General features: G+C 41.4%; 1 protein-coding gene across 6 annotated transcripts in view; it reads left to right on the forward strand.

Annotated features, from left to right (window-relative positions):
• The window catches only part of Ano4 (anoctamin 4), a 429,439-nt gene that overhangs the window by 77,901 nt on the left and 338,196 nt on the right, over positions 1-13,342 (forward strand). The window contains exon 1 of one of the 6 annotated variants that reach the window (XM_004650215.2): positions 10,873-11,203. The exons of 4 other annotated variants lie outside the window; for them this stretch is intronic. The gene's annotated coding sequence lies outside the window, so the exon portion shown is untranslated. Of the gene's footprint in view, positions 1-10,872; positions 11,204-11,292; positions 11,670-13,342 lie in introns of those variants that run through there. One more of the 6 variants, XM_045153485.1, reaches the window with a different exon arrangement.

The following is a 13,342-nucleotide window of genomic DNA, read 5'->3' on the forward strand; positions in this document are numbered from 1 at the left end:
TAGAATTCTTTTTTAAATTTCTTTCAAATTTTTTTAATAGAATTCATAATATGCTCACTAAATTAGGGTTTGTTAGGGTCTGACAATGGGAACGGTCCCATGGGAGTGCCTCATGTCTCTATTGTTTATAGTTTGTGAAGGTATAAAAATGGTGCTGAGCTATTTGTCTAGTGCTTTTCTTTAGTGAGTCTTAGAACCTGACTTTGCTTTCTGAGGTGAATGGGAAATACCCTTGCTATTCCCCTGCCTCTCCTTCCTTCCCCCGCCTCCTTCGTCTTCCCAAGTCTCGCACTCCTTGCCCTCCACATATATCTATTTCAAAAGACAATTGAAATTCATAAAAGCACTAACTAGTCTTCAGAAAATCCTTAAAACTTTAAATAGACTTTGAGTTCACAACAAAACTGACCAGAAGCTTCAGAGGTTCCTTCATTATCTACTGCCTGCCCCCATCACACTGCCGAGCCCCTTACCATCAACCGGCCCCAGCGGAGTGGTCCATATGTTACAAGTAACCAACCTCCTTACATCATTATCACCCAGTCAGTCTTGATGTTGTGCATCCTGTGAGTTTGGATAAACCTACAAAGACCTGTGTCTGTCACGGCAGAATATCGACAGTAGTTTCAGTGACCTGAAAAGTCTCTGTGACTCCGCTCCTCCCTCCTCCCTCCTCCTTCGAATCATGAACTGTGTAACCTTTTCAGATTGGCTTCTTCCACTTGGTAATGTAAATGGAAGATTTCTACATGTTTTTAAGGCTCAATAGCTCATATTCTTTCATGCTGAATAGTATTCTATTGTCCCAATGCATCACAGTTTATTCATTTGTCTCCTGTAGAAAACTGTCTCAATTCCTTTCAAGTTTTGGAAATTATGAATAAAGGTGCTATAAACATTGCATGTACATTTTTTTGTGTAGGCATAAATAAGTTTTTGGCTTATTTTTCTAAATGCCAAGAAGCATGATTTGTAAACTGCACGATAAGGGTATGTTTAGTTTTGTTAAAAAAAATAATCAAGTAACCTGCCAAACTGTCTTTCTAAGTGTCTGTACCATTTTTGTTCCTACAAGTAATGCAGGTTTATTTACGTTTGAGGTTCAAAAGATTTCAGAAAATTCATGAAAGGGAAATTCATCCCTATAAAAGTATAGAATGTTCCATGTTTGACCTAGTTTCATTTTACCAAAATCTGAGTATGTCATGGTCCTTTAAAATGGCAAGTCTGCTTTCATCTCTCAGCTCAAATAATAAAACTTGAAATTGGTTGTTGAGAAATGAGGGGCAATCCTATGGCAATGGTGGGTTTGATTCTCTTTTGGTGGCTCCGCAGTGCTAAGGATAGGGAAGCAGACATTCTTCTAGCCCCCTCCCTTGCCCTCAGCACAGTTATCTAAATATTTACCTTAGCTCAGGTGGGCTACTTTGCCAGTTTGGATTTTAGCAATAAGAATCTCCTCTTATTTTTTTAATTTATTTTTATTTTTTATGTTTTAGTAGATATTTATGGTCTCTATATGCAGAAGAATGTCATCAATCCTGTTCTTTGGATGCCTTGTAGCCAATTTCCAGTGAGGTGAGGAGAGTGTGGGAGGAAATTGTATAAGCCTGAGGGTGATGTGGCGAGCCTGTGGTGGTTTGAATGTAAAATGTCCACTATAGACTTATACTTGATCTCCAGTTGGTGGAGCCTTTGGGTTGGGTGGTAGAGCCTTGCTGGAGGAGTCATGTCACCAGGTGCAGGTCTTGGCATGTTACAGTCCAGCCCCCTTTGCCAGTGCTAGCTAGCTCACCCTTGTTGCTTCCTCCCAACTGATGTGACACATGGCTGTCTTCACCTACTTTTCCCTACCATGATGAAACTTTCCCTTGAATGTGTAAGCTGAAATGCACGTTTTCCTTCCATAAACTGCTTCTGGTAAGGTGTTTTGTCTCAGCAATGAGAAGGAAACTGCTACACCATATACCTCCCAAATTTGCCCCAGTTTCCAAAACCATGCCATTTTTTATAATGACACTTGTCTTGGGGCAGGCCACTGGGTTGCTAGGGGCCATCTCTCTAGACTGAAATTCAATTAGTAGGAAGATAAGGCTCTTTCTGCACAGAACTTAGTGGTGAAGTTATCTAAGAAATCCCTTCTACCAGAGACAGCCAGTATCTTTTCTCTGGGAAATTCAAAGCAGAGCGCATACTTGGAGTTCTTTATTGTTCCCAGGGCATCTTGATTAGTTGGGTTAGCATTAAAAGTCAGGAGTTACAGAGAATGCTTATAAATTAATGTCTGTGGCATTATATAGTCTTAAGAAGAAGAAGAAATTATAAAGTTAATTTTTTTTAATGGGCTAATTAGCTGGGCCTGGTGGTGCACACCTTTAATTCCAGCACTTGGGAGGCAGAGGTAGGAGGATTGCCATGAGTTCGAGGCCATCCTGAGAGTACATAATGATTCCATGTCAGCCTGGGCTAGAGCAAGCCCCTACCTTGAAAAAACAAAACAAGGGCTGGAGAGATGGCTTAGCGGTTAAGCGCTTGCCTGTGAAGCCTAAGGACCTCAGTTCGAGGCTCTATTCCCCAAGACCCACGTAAGCTAGATGCACAAGATGGCACATGCATCTGGAGTTTGTTTGCAGTGGCTGGAGGCCCTGGTGCACCCGTTTCCTATCTATCTGCATCTTTTTCTCTCTGTCGCTCTCAAATAAATAAAAGTAAAACTAAATAAAGAAAGAAAGAAAAGAAAAAAAACAAAAACTAAAAGGGCTAATTAAAAATAATTTCAGCCGGGCGTGGTGGCGCACGTCTTTAATCCCAGCACTCAGGAGGCAGAGGTAGGAGGATCGCCATGAGTTCAAGGCCGCCTTGAGACTCCATAGTGAATTCCAGGTCAGCCTGAGGTAGAGCGAGACCCTATCTAAAAAAAAAAAAATAATAATTTCATAGAGGTTTTATTTATTTATTTGTTTTTCTTTAAAAATTTTTGAGCCAAATGTTTTTTTTTTTCTTTTGGCTAATCATGTTCAAAATAATTTTTCAAATATACACTAAGCATTTGTTTCTTCCAGGCATCAAAATGAACTGAGAGGTTGAAACATTTGGTAAGAGTCTATTCAACTCCTCAGAAGACACATAATTTAGTAAGGAGCCAGGTACACAAAAAAGCTGAATCTTTTTATATCCAGTCTTTAAGTGTTTCCACAGATAATTTGTTTCTAGACATCTGAACATGGATAAAATTCAACATTTGAGCTTTCTGGAAGGGAGCACATAAGAGTTTTGTTTTTGCCTCTGTTTTTATTTTTGTGACAGTATCTTACTGTGTAGCCCAGACTGACCTGGTTTGAACAGCAATTCTACTGTCTCAGTCTCCCAAGTGCTGGGATTATAGGCAGGCACCAAAATGTCTAGCCACAGTTGTAATACTGTATGGTCAGTACCAAATTTGGAGATGGTTAACTGTATTGCAATATTGGGAGGGAGTGTCACTGGAAGGAGATGCTGGAGTTGAGCCTTGGAGAGAAAGACTTCAGAGAGATGAGCCCAGGGCAAAAGCCTGTTCCAGAACCCTGGAGATTGACACAAGAATGGTTGAGAGTAGGAAAACTGGAAGTGATGGCAAGAGGAAAATGGGGGCGGGGTGGGGGGAAGTAGTCTCGGGCTCTCACGTGCTGAAGAAAGGTGCATCCTTCAACCTGCAAAAGGTAACAAGCAGAGAAGAGTTCTCAGCTGAGGAGAACATGATATTGTTTTCATTTAAAAACCCACAGGTGCAGTGCCAAGGATAGATAGAATAGAATTAAGACTTGAGCCAGAAAGATCATCACGTTAGCCCTGGGGAGAATGGGCAGCTAGGTTGGGGCAATGGCTATTTGATGAGGATGGAAGAAATGTTCAGGAGGTGATGTGGACATGATGGGTTAAAGTAAGAATGACACAGAGATTTCCTAGTACCAAAGCAGTTGTCCATGTAAGAGTTCAACAAAAGTCACTTGCTTTGGGCAACAGAGTAAGATTGTGATGTGTTTAAGTGAAAAATGTCAGTCATGAGACAGTAAGTTTGGTAGAAGATGATGGTTTCTTATTGTGTCTAGGGTATCTTTATCCCTCTTTTTTTTTAAAGGCTGCCTATTTCCTGTTTCCTGCTTATGACAAATAAATTCACATGTCTGTTTAGTAAATTGTCGTGCTATTGCTAACTGAAAATATCCTAATTGAAATGACCATTGGAAAGTAACCTTCATACATTATACAGGATTGCCATGGTTATTTATTTATCAGGTCTCTTGTAAGGCTGAGCTACTCAGAAATAGGAATGATGTGGTCAGGCTCTGGAGGATTTTGTGTATCTTGCCTCTGAGACAACTCCCTGCGAAGAAGGGAAAATTACGTAGATTCCTGGGCTCCCTGAAATCATTTGTCCCAGTCAATGCTTCAGAGATCAAGGACCTTGTAAATTTCTTCCTGGTATAGCCTTGTACCAGAACAATTTTAGCATCAAAATAGAAGGAAAATATGAAATAAGTATCCAATAAAAATCCTCATTTATTAAACCTAATAAAATGTTTGTGCTCAATCATTCAGCTCCAGTTATGCAGGTGGGAATCAGTATGCAATTCTTGGTGATTTCTCTTTATTCTTGCCCTGGATAGCATTTTAATGTCTGTTAATAAGTGTCATAAATTATTAAATATCTATTTAAATGTGAGCATTGTGGGACTGTTCTGGGTCCTATATTAAGTGACTTCCAATATTTCTCTTTCAGTAGTCAAAGGTAATGTGAGCTTTGTACAGATATAGAGAGCATGGGAAGAGTTATACACATACTGGCTGCACTGTAAGAAATGTGCATTGAGTATGCATTTTAGGCTCTGAGGAGCATAAAAGGAGAGTCTGCTCTGGAAGAGCATGCATTAAAGCACAGAAGATACACATTAGCAGGCAATAAAAAATAAATTAGAGATACATAGATAAGTATCATGAGAAAAATGGAGAAAGATAACTGGCTACTCAGGGAAGATGTTTAGATGAGAAGACATGTCAAAAATCTCAGGCAAAGTGGTTCTAGGTTGGGAAAACTCAAAGCAGACTCTTGGCTGCTTCAAGAAAGAAGACAAAAGTTGGGGCATATGTAGATATTGTAGCATGACTGCCTTTCCCCAACCATATATATATATATATATATATATATATATATATATAACATTATTTTATATATATATATATGTATATATATATATATATATATATATATATATATATATATATAACATTATTGTAAATATTTACCTATCTCACTTGGCAGTGTGATGAGGGAAGCATTTTTATTTCCTTTCTAGGTGACAGACTGGGTTCTGCAAGACCAGGTCTACATAGCCAGAAAGTAGCAGAGGTAGGACGTGAGTCAGGGTCTTGAGAGTATTTCATCTGTATCCCTGCTGCAGACCAGCAGGACCCAAGCAAGACACTGGGAATGACTCCTGTGCTGGTTGGCCAAGGGGGGTACCTGTCTTAACAAGTTTTGTGATGGCTTGGGTGAGATATTAGCAGCAACAACCAACTCTAAAACAATGTTGATAGCAGTGACCATAGCTATGCTCACTAGCACATCCTTGTGCAGCTTTCGAAGTACTTTCTTCACTGTTCCTCACCTCATTTGGAGCTCAGAAGACCGATCCATCGAAAGTAAGGAGGACAAGCTTTAGCTTCACTGAGATTGAGAGATTGCCTCAAGTGACAGGGAATGGGGTGAGACTTGGCTCTTTTGATTCTAACCTAACGCCCATCATACCTTCAACCACAGAAACTCTGGCTTGAAGGATGATATATATATAGTTCGTAAGCCTGTGGTCCTGCAGACTTCCAGGAAATGAACTTCTGTTTCATTCAAAGAGCTTTTGACTATTCTGAGGCATACAGGTTTGAGAGATTCATCATGAACTTCCTGTGTATCAGTCAATATCAAAGGATCCCCATTAAATAGGTTAAAGGACAGTTCTTTAGCACAGGGCATTCACTGTTTGTGTTTGTGACACAAGACTAGAAAACATGCTGCAGACAAACAGAGTGACTAAGTCACTTTAGGGAACTTGATACCTGGCCATGAAGATGGTGGTGAACTGGGTGTTGAAGGATGAGTAAAGTGTTTCTAGAAAAACGGACCACTGCAATCAAAGTGGAGTCTGTGGAGAACAGAAAGTTAAGTGCCACGATGGCATAAGATATCAGGGGAATGATTGTGGTAAGTGGTTCTGCAAGGGCAAACTGAGGCCAGGGTGCAGCGGGCCCTGAATGTCAGGGTCAAGAGCTACTACATTCAGTCTGACTCCTCCAGGTTTGTTAGAAGGGAATAGCATGGTTATATTTGCTCTGCTTTAGAAAGAAAATGTTAATATCAACTGATGGGGGGGTTAGTTTGGGATGAGGGGGTCGATTTGAATGCATTATAATAGTTTAGGAGAAAGAAGGAGGTCTTGAACTGGTTATAATGCTAATATGGGTTGGGAGGAAATATAAAGGTAACAGTGCTGAGACTTAGGACTAGTTGGATGTGGAGACAGCTCAATGGGATTTTATATGCACACACTAGATCTTTTTAAATTTTAACTGTTTTATCTATTTGTAAGCAGAGAGAGATAGAGAGAGAAGAGAGACAGAGAGAATTGGTATGCCAGGACCTCCAGCCTCTGCAAACAAACTCTAGACACATGTGTCACCTTGTGCATCTGCCTATACATGGGTACTGGAGAATTGAACCTGGATCATTAGGTTTGGCTGGCAAACTCCTTAACTGCTGAGCCATCTCTCTAGCCCCACACACCAGTTTTTCCAAATGTGCGCGCACACACACACACACACACACACACACACACACTTACACCTTATTTTGGCTTCCCTAGACTCAGTCTTATTCTCCATTACTCTTGAGGCTAGACATCAATTAACTTCACTATACTATTTATTAAGAAAGAAATACAAAAGGGAAAAAGTCACAGAACTATGATCTTAAAAGATTCTTTCTGTATGATTTTATCTTTGATGATGCTATAGGATTCTTCTGGCTATGAAATGCTGAGGACAAACAAATTTTTGAAGACTTGGATGCTATGATTATGTTTATATGCTTCTGATGCCTTTTATGTATTTGGAACTGTTGTTGCATATTTGAAAACCCGCCTACTAAGCACTTTGGGAAATTGTTCTCAGCCAGTAAGTGACCTTTGGTTGGGAAGTATTAGCAGTTCAACTCCTTCTCTCCTTACTTCAGGCCTCCCACAGCAAGCAGAAAGGGAATTTAGGTATTAGAAATATGACTACACTTTGCTATTTGTATTAGTCCTACACTTTTCTGGAATGTTCTTTCCTTCTAGTAATTGAAGATGACTCATCCTGGCCTTAACATGTGAAATCAGAGTTGAGGGAAATAAATCAACAAATATATTTTTCTCTCTTTAAGTTACAAGTATCAAGAACTCTTTTCTGTTGCATATTTTTTAAATTATTTATTTATTTATTTGTTTGAGAGTGACAGATAGAGAGAAAGAGGCAGAGAGAGAGAGAGAGAGAGAGAGAGAGAGAGAGAGAGAGAGAATGGGTGCTCCAGGGCCTCCAGCCACTGCAAACGAACTCCAGACACGTGCGCCCCCTCATGCATCTGGCTAATGTGGGACCTGGGGAATCGAGCCTCAAACCAGGGTCCTTAGGCTTCACAGGCAATTGCTTAACCACTAAGCCATCTCTCCACCCAACATAAGATATTTTTAATCTGTGAGTTAAAGAGGAATTTTTGTTTCAGTTTAGACATTCTTAGTCCTGCCTCTCTCAGATGCAGTTGGCATCATGAGAAGATCCCTACATAGTCAGGAAACCTTCTTGGAGGACTGTCCTAGATTCACGTTGGTATGTTTCCATGAAAAGCGGGAATAACTTGAAGGCCCTTCTGATTGCTAACGCCCTGGTGTAACCCCTTGAGTAAGCTCCTCCCACCATGCAATCCCACATCTCCTAGTGCACATGCCACTCAGGTCTTAGGAGCACACAGAGCCAAGTGCGCGAGGAGCCACTAGAATAAAACGTAGCACAAAATGGGATTAGTAAACCTTAGTTCCTTTAGATAAAAGGGGCTCCTTATGCAAATTATAAACCATGAATTGACAAAACACTATTCTAGCTTTTTTTTTTTTTTTTTGAGGGGGGATTCTTTACCAAATTCTAGTAGCAAAAATGGAGTTGCATGGCGTTTTACCCTTGTGGTAGCTTAAGAAACATGCATGCATCTTCTTCCTCCTCGAGCTGGTTTCTAAAGGTCGAATGCAGCTTCTACAAGCTGTGCCTAGACTGATGGGAGGCATTTCATCTTTCGGGCCATATAAGAATGTCAGCAAGTTGTTTGGAAGCAAATCTCCTGAAAAAGCTATCTTTTTTTCTTTGGAAACAAATGACTACAGTACCTACATAACTCAACTTCTAGATATACTGTTCAACTTATCCTGAAGTCTTCTAAAATAAGGCATTCAATCATGCTCCTGTAAAACTTTGGCAAAATTCCCTTGGCCAATTTACTGGCCACCTGACAAATATTTCTCGTGTGTGTGTGTGTGTGTGTGTGTGTGTGTGTGTGTGTGTGTGTGGCTTATTTTGGCTTATAGACTCAAGGGGAAGCTCCATGATGACAGGGGGAAATCATAGCATAAGCAGAGCATGGACATCACTTCCTGACCTATATCAGATGGTCAACAGCAACAGGAGTGTGCCCAAATATTCCTTGAGAAGCTGTATTTTTACTAAGTGTGGGGGCTGCATCAGTGAGCAAGACACAGTCTGAGATACCCCAGGTTCCAGTCATTTGGAAAAATATTCTGTATATTACAAAATTGTTTATTATTGTTTGAATGTGGTCTATTTCTATCTCTTTTTGAAGAGGGAGGAATGGAGACCAAACTTCAAAAATTAATTACATTTGGGTAAATGACTTAAATGCCATTTTCACTGACCTAATTGTCATATAGATGTGCAATTATTTAATCTATTAGGCAGCTTGTATCACTGCACTATTATTTTTTTCATGCTTCATTATCATCCTGTATATTCAAGGTATTGAACCTGTTTCATAGAGGGTATTAATCTCAATTAACTTAGGAGCTTTAAATAATATTCCCTTTAAATATATTCTTTGATTTGCTGCCCATGTTTTGTGCCAGCATTGTTTAAGCTGCTAAAACCAAACATTCAGCTAAAGGACCTCACAAATTAGATTTTAAGTTATTTGTGCACTTAAAATTAGCTGTGGACATTGCCTTATTGGGTTAATTCAGAGCTCTGAGATTGAAGCCCAGCCTCATGGCTGCGTTTTCACCTCAAGGATACTTCAACAGTGTCCTGGCAAGAATTGTGGTGATAGAAAAGGGGGATTTAAGTTTGTCCAGGCTACTCAGAAAGCAGGGGCACATCTCTGCAACCACAGCACTTAGTTGATGTTCCTTGAGTTGCACTGAGATAAATGACAAGACAGATTTAAAATCTCCTAATTTTACTTAATAAACATAGGGCCACCCTGTCAAAGCATCCTTTTCTCTTCATTTAAGAAATTTCATCTTGTTAAGTTCATCCTTGATGTGGAGCATTTTTATGGCCTCCTGCCATGACTCAGCCCAGCTCTTCTTTGCAAGTGGTGGTCGTCCAGGTTCCTTCATGTCAGCCTACAGCTTGCCCAAGAACAGAAGTCATAACAGAACATCGAGTGAAAGTCCCAACTTCTAGGTGAAAACAAAGAACTAAAATAGAAGCCCTGTGTCATGTGAGTCACCTGAAACAAAACAAAACATGGTGCACTTGTATCTTCCTACTCTTAGCTGGCAGGAGGTCTTGGCTCATCTGCAAAGAAAATGACCCAGGGCAATCTCCCCAAGTTAAAAAAAAAAGTCCTGAAGTTTTACTGTGGAATTCAATTTGACCAGTATTTAATGTCAGAAGCCACTCCCCAACCTGCTTTAATCATTACATCCAAACAACTTAAGATATATGTGCCAACTTTATAGGTTCAGAATGAAAACAGAATATAGAGAAAAGCAAACTGGAAAAGTTTAGAATTATCCTCACATGCTTCATTTTCCACTAAGGCCTTCTTATTGATGTAACTCAGAATTTCTCACTTAAGTATCTCTGTAAATTATTATTATGGTTTACTCCAAACACGTATTTCCTATCTCACAGGTGACTTGAGACCTCAAAGGAAAATACAAATTATCCTTGGAAACTCATTATAACAATATTTCTGCACATATATCACAGAGCAAAATTAATGAAGACAGAGGGTCCAATAGTAGCAGAGACCTTTTGCTCTTCCCTGTCTGAATTTATCCTGTTGAGGTAGAAAGCATAATTTCTGGCATTTCCACCAGCACTTTGGGCACAAAGAAGCCATTAGCTGAACTCTTGGTGACCTCGGGGAGGCCTGTCATCGGAGCTGTCTGGTCTGTGGGATGCCACTAGACATCACTGAGTGGGCTTCAAATCTGGCTTCTTACAGAGACGCTATGGGATATCTTGGAAACTTCCCGAGTGGCTCGTGTAACTGTGGGTCTTTGGAAATTGACAAAGCAAATATTAACGGTGACGGGGGTAGACAGTATAGTGCCAACCCTGCCTAACTTCTCTTGTAGGCAGGGAAGTGTCCTGTGGTGTCCTGGACCGGCTGTCATCTGCTGCTCTCTTGTCACACTGACATGCCCCCCCCCCACCCCGGCTGGGCTGATTGGTTGCTGGCAATAACTGATATGGAATACTGATGTTTCTACTGGCACTTCCATCCACTCCAAAGAAGCTGCTTTCGATCCCAAATCCTACCTCTCCGAGCTCAGCTTGGTGCCCCCCTTTCCCCCGCCTCCCCCACCATGCCGCCCCTGCACCCTGTGGGGAGGACCAGTCCTGGGCGTGATGATTTGAGACTGTGGTGAAATTCACTCGCTGCCTTCACTCCGGCTTGCTCTCGGAAGAGTCCTGCTCCAGACTTCTCAGGGTTTTCACAGCACAAACAACTGCATGCGGGCTGGAGGGGAGGCAGGAAAGGACCTGTGTGGTGGCTTGTTGCCTCTCATCACTTTACTGGCCTCCCCTTGACTGGAGCCTGGAGCTTCGCAGAGGATTGCTTGCTGCCACCAACGCTGAGGAAGGATCCCTTCTCCTTCTGTTGACTCTTTCTATTTTTATGGTAAGTGCTTGCTTAGAATGAGCCTCCCTGCTGCAGTACTGCGATGCGATCGCTCACTCTTCCCAGCTCTGCTTAGTGACCTTCCCTTTGCATAGCTTCTGTTCTCGGGGCTCCTCGTCCATCCGGAGGGCGCAGCTAGCTAAAATGCCCAGGGTCATCTGTCTGGATTTCCTGGTCTTTTATTTATTTTCATAAACCTGAGCTCTTCGGCTATGATGGAAACATAAGTGCTGTCTCTTTGTCCTTGAAGCAGCAGCCGGGGGGAAATGTGTTCACGATGGCAAACTGCAGCAGTGTGCAGGAGTGTATGGAGCCTGACTGATTTAACAACAACAAAAAAAATCGGCGTGAGAGGACTTCTCAGTGGTGTGCTGAGGGACACTGTCAGCATTTGGAGGGGTCGTCCGGGGGGTGACCTGCCACAGAGCAGAGTATTCCATCTTTCTGAGTGAGGATGAGCACACGTGTAAGTTATGTCAGAGTCTGCTGTGGGCAGCCTGTGTTTGACGCACCTGCCTGTCGTCCAGAAATGCCCTGTGTCTTGTGGGGTTTACAACTTGGGCAGGAATGTTGGCAGTGAAAAGAACCCTGTGCTGGCAAGGCAGGGTAGACTGCATGACCTCATTGCTTCCTTCAGCTCTGAGTCCAGTCCCGGTTCTGTAAAACTGTGCTTACAGGGTGCTGGGGTAGTGATGAGACTTGGCGATGTAGTTTTGTCTTCCTGCTTGGAGATCAAAATGCCTTGACTCTATTAAAATGGTTTGATTCTTTTAAGAAATGAGCAGGTTTCCAGTGAAGAGTATGTGTGTGGCAGGTTGTTTATTCCAAGACAGGACTCTCATTTTCTCACCTGGTCTCCTGTGGTTACCTGTCAAACACCCCCACTACTTCAGGTCTCTTAGTGGCAGCCTTTAGAAGCCCAGAGGAAACCAAGAATAATTCAATAGTTTCACCTTGTTGAACTTGTGCATTGCAGGAGTCTCCTTTTTATAGGGAGTTTGTTTGTTTTTCTTCTTTTCATTTTTTCTTTTCCTTTTCATAGCAGACATGTTGAATAATTTTGGTCAAAGCAACATTGCCAAAAATGAGCTCCCAAGTTGCTGTCTTGCTTTGTCTTGGAGAGAGATGAATTATCTTGTTTGATTTTGTGTGAATTTTCCAATACTGGTCTCTCAGTCTAGGAGGGGTTGCTATCCGATATCATATCGCCTCCCATCAGTGAGACTTTTGTGATAAACAATGGGAGCGAAGTGGGGGGGGGGACGACTAAGGAGTGAAATCTGCTCCCTGGGAATCTGGAACATATGTAAAGTTCTGTAACTGTTTGGCTCCGCCTCACCACTTTTCTACTGTCAGTGTGGATTTTTCTGAAAATAGTGACAGTGACATCAGGCATAAGCCTTGATCCTATTCCCTAGGTCCAAAGTAGACACATTCAGTGTTTTTGTTTTGATTTTGTGCGTTTGTCTGGGGAATGGCTCCTTGTATACATAAGAGCTGGGAGGCACGTTTTTAAATAGAATTTGTAGCTGTTTACATGATTATCCCAGTTCAAGAGTAAAAGGAGCACATTGGTTAGCAATGCAAAAGGGATTGAGCGAAAGCTGCTTCCTCCAGACTGCAGTCTTTGAATCCTTAACTAACGTCTGGAATACTTCAGCGCTGTTTGCATGGCTTCTAACATAGCTACTCTTTCCTTCACTCAGCTCTGATTCACAGCAACGTTGTGATCTTCCTGGCAGACTTCATCTCTGATGAGTCTTGAATGCATAGCTGTTTACTTTTATCCTTAATGGTGTTTCTTACTTTGCTTAATTTGCGCCCCCCCCCCATTGAAAGGATTTTATCCGGTGCCAGTGCCTGGCAACTTGTAACATTCAGCAGGATAGGTAGAATTAAAATCATGGGTGTCATGGAAATAGACTGCACTTACCACTACAGGCAAATTGACATGCATTTAGAAAATATTTCATTTTAATTAGCAGCAATTTCAGCTTTGAGAGAAAAAAGAAATCCTTAGGCTTTCTTTATTCTGCTCAACAGATTGTTTACCCATGTTATCAGAATTGTATATCTATCTATCTTTCTATCGTCTATCTGCATGCACATATACATAAACACACGTATGTATATATGCAA

The sequence above is a fragment of the Jaculus jaculus genome, chromosome 6 (genome assembly GCF_020740685.1).
Source record: "Jaculus jaculus isolate mJacJac1 chromosome 6, mJacJac1.mat.Y.cur, whole genome shotgun sequence".
NCBI lineage: Eukaryota > Metazoa > Chordata > Mammalia > Rodentia > Dipodidae > Jaculus > Jaculus jaculus.